Here is a 3,704-nt window from a genome sequence, read left to right as displayed (position 1 = left end):
TACAGCAATTTTTAACTTATTTTCGTCAAACAAGACCCTTTAGCGCCTAAACGGTTAGAGATAGAGCCAAACGGACCAAACGGACCAAACGGACCCCAGAGGGCTCTACTTTGACAAGTTACCTCTTAGGAGACCATTCAATATTTACGGGAATTAATAAATTTATTTTTGGGCCACTTTTGTGAGAGAAACTCCCTCTAGCGAACAAACGGTAGAAGATAGAGCAAAACGGACGAAATTTTCGCCCACAGGGCTCTACTTTCACGAGTTACCCCTTAGGAGATCATAAAAAAATATTATTTTTTTACTTCTTTGACCTACCTTATTTTTTTTGATACCCCCTCTTAGCCCTTTAGGGGTGGTTGCCAGGATTTGCCGTAGGCGTTTCGTTCTCTAGGAGTGGACCTTAAGATACCCTGAAAATTTCAAGTCTCTAGCACATCTCCTTCTAGTGGAACAGACAGACAGACACACAGACACACAGACACACAGACACACAGACAGACACACACGAGGTCGTTTGCATAAGCCCGCTGAATAGCTTTTTCAAAGCAGAAGGGCGGGCTAAAAAGCAGAACTTTCTAAACCATTTTATGCTCATTGCCGAACACAATCTTGACATGGCACTACAGGGTGGGCGATCCGCGCCGTGGTTTTTTTCTGCTTATGCTGTACCGGATTCATGCGTGCGGGTGGGCTTGCCTATCGTCGCTCGCCATGGTGCCTTACGGCCCCGTGCGAGTATGCAACCCGTCCGCACGCATGAATGCGGTACAGTATAAGCAGAAAACCACGGCGCGGATCACCCACCCTGTATGACCAGCACCAATGTCAAGAAAAGCCGTGGTCATTCTTTTGTTGACTTTAAAGGGTAGCCTGCTGGAAGACCCAGTTGCAGACACTCTCTTGCTTGAATATGAGTCACAAATAGTATTTCCACACACTATGCACTGAACTAGGAATCTTTGGCAAAATCCCTTCTTCTCAGTCACACTTTTCACATTTTGTTTGGTGCCATAGTCTGGACAAGACATGACTGATACTAAGTCCCCGAGAAAAGTCGAATTTACTAAATAATATTCTTCATCTGAGAGTTCTTCGCCAATTGGTCCCTTGAAGTTGTACAGTTTCTTAGCAGACTTGTATGTTGTTGGGGTGGACGGAGTGAGGTTAGGGTCCCCGTTGGTGGATGCATCCGGGACAGATTTCTTCGCTGTGTCATTTTCGGCTTTCTATGCCCGAGCTGAGTCTAGCGACCTGCTTCGACCTCCTCTCGAGCGCGATCTGGGCTTCCGATATTTGCTATGTATTGCATGCATTGTCGCGAAAAAAATTACACGAGTAGCTAGCCCAACCGAACCGCAAACAATAACACTGCCATTGCGTGCCTTGCCGTGCCTGCTGCCTGCCGCCTGAGGGAGAGGGAGAGGCGGGGTGGCTGGGAGGGGGCTCAACCCCTCTATCTCCCCGCCAGCTCCCAGCTCCCTCGTGCACGCAGTACCTCCGGCCACCAACAGATGGAACAGGCTCAGAGAGGCATGATTATGGGAAGCATGAAGACTGGTACGCGGACGCGAGAGAAATTTCCAGGTAGATTAAGGGGAATTTTACTGAAAATGGACAAACTAGGGAAATGCAGACCTTTCGAAATCTACTCCGTAGACCTGCTTAAAAAATTTTCATGGGTAAAAACGGACCAGCCTCGTATAGAGGAAGGTCCAAAGATGATTTTTCCGTCAAAAAATAATTTTTGATTCTTTGACGAAATTATGCGTTTTTTTCAGTGGAGCCTTACCTTTTGACCATTTGGCCATTTACACCTCAATTTTGGCAAAAAATGCCCCCTAGCACACAAACGGTACAAGATAGAGCAAAACGGACAAAATTTTCGACCGCAGGGAATCTACTTTCACGAGTTACCCGCAGGGAATCTACTTTCACGAGTTACCCTTAAGGAGACCATAGAAAAATATTATAAAAAGTATTACATTTTATTACATGTGGTTATTGATTTTTTTAAAGTCAATTTTTGAGCTGGAATGCTCATCTTCGAATTCAATCTGTCTTTTTATGACACAAAACGACACTGAAATTCCCAAATCGCTCTCTCAATTCTTTCTCGAGTTATCGGACGGACAAACAGACAGACAAACAAACAGAATGGAACTTTTCCGGTCAGTGGAGTTATGAGCTTCGCTAATCGCTCAGCCAACAACTCGTAATTTTACAATATTTGGTAAAAAAAAAATTACAAGGATTATGTTGTTAACACAAGTAAACACTAGTAAAATTTTTACAAGTAAAGTATGGTAAATTTGAGACATTAAAAGTCTGGTAATTTTACATTAAATGTTTGGTATTTTAACAAGACTTCTTTGTAAACGTTTACGAGACATCTGTAGGTGAGTTTGCAAATGTTTGGTTAAACTGGTGTGCAGGCCAATGATGGTATTGGTGGTTAGAAATGAGACAAAAGTAAAGCAGTCAACTAAACAACAGATTTATTTTCTTTCATGACAACACACTTATTTACCATGACAATTAAGTTTTATTACTGCAGTCTTTATGCTAACATTGAAGCGGTGAGCACTAAAGTAACTGCGACGTACAACTATTTCCCAATCATAACGGCATTTCTTCAGAGTAGTTTTGCTTTTAGTTCAAGCAATATGCCCTGTGGTATGAATAGGAAAGAAGTGCTTCAGTACTTTAGTACTTAATTTTGAGTACAGATTTTGAACAGTACTTAATTACAAACAATCATATATATGTTTTAACCTAAACATATCATTTTAACTCAGATGCAATAATGCAAGTAGAGTCTTCATTATATAAGTTAACGTTGAGGACCAAAAGGACTACGACATTCATCTCATACTTTCAAACATTGCGTGAAGACTTCAGAAGTCCTTTACGTTTACTTCCAGCACTGACCTGATGTAATAAAAAAAATAAATGCTTCAGTAAAGATAATACTAACAAGCAGGCCCGCCCTTCCGCCAAACAGAGTTGCCAGCTCCACTTCGCTGCGCCGGCAACTCCGTTCGGCAGGGGCCGGGCCTGCTTGGCCTGCCGGCGGCGATGGTCGGGCCTTTGGCCCGACCATTTCAGTCTCGCGATTTACCGAAGTGCATAATCAAATAAGTAGTGTGACCGGTAAATCACTTTGCATATTTGAGTAAACTAACGCGTCCGGTGGGGGGCCTGCGGCCCTAAAAATTTGCTCCTTGGACATGACAAAAGACTGTAACGGGGCAACACCGTGACTACACCCCACCCTTCTGCTTTGCTTAAGAATTTAAAAAAAGATCACGCGCAGATTGTATATTATTGTTTGTCAAACAGTCTTTAAACTTGACTTTTTGCCATTGTTTTCAATATATCCACCTCTACGGCCGAAACAGTGAAAGATACGGCAAATCCGAGGGTAGTTCCTGATTCAGAATGTGTTGTTTTGAGGGGGTACTTCCTCTTCCATTTTACGATTAGAAGCCTCCTAGTACGTCTTTATGTGCAACGTGGTCATTTTCTCCGTATTTTCGTCGAAAAAAGCACTCTAGCACCCAAACGGTGCAAGATAGAGTCGAACGGATAAAATTTTTGCCCAAAGGGTTCTACTTTTACGAGTTACCCCTTAGGAGACCATAAAAAAAATATTTTTTTCCTACTTTTTGGACCAACCCCTATTTCTTTGTTACCCCCTT

General features: G+C 42.7%; 1 protein-coding gene across 1 annotated transcript in view; it reads left to right on the top strand.

Annotated features, from left to right (window-relative positions):
• Positions 1 to 3,704, top strand: part of LOC113211432 (myrosinase 1-like) — a 25,846-nt gene that overhangs the window by 10,938 nt on the left and 11,204 nt on the right. The gene's annotated exons all lie outside the window — the stretch shown is intronic.

The sequence above is a fragment of the Frankliniella occidentalis genome, unplaced genomic scaffold, assembly GCF_000697945.3.
Source record: "Frankliniella occidentalis isolate FOCC.00 unplaced genomic scaffold, Focc_3.1 Scaffold315, whole genome shotgun sequence".
NCBI classification, from domain to species: domain Eukaryota; kingdom Metazoa; phylum Arthropoda; class Insecta; order Thysanoptera; family Thripidae; genus Frankliniella; species Frankliniella occidentalis.
The sequence above is the reverse complement of the archived record's forward strand: the minus strand, read 5'-3'. Positions and strand labels throughout refer to the sequence as shown.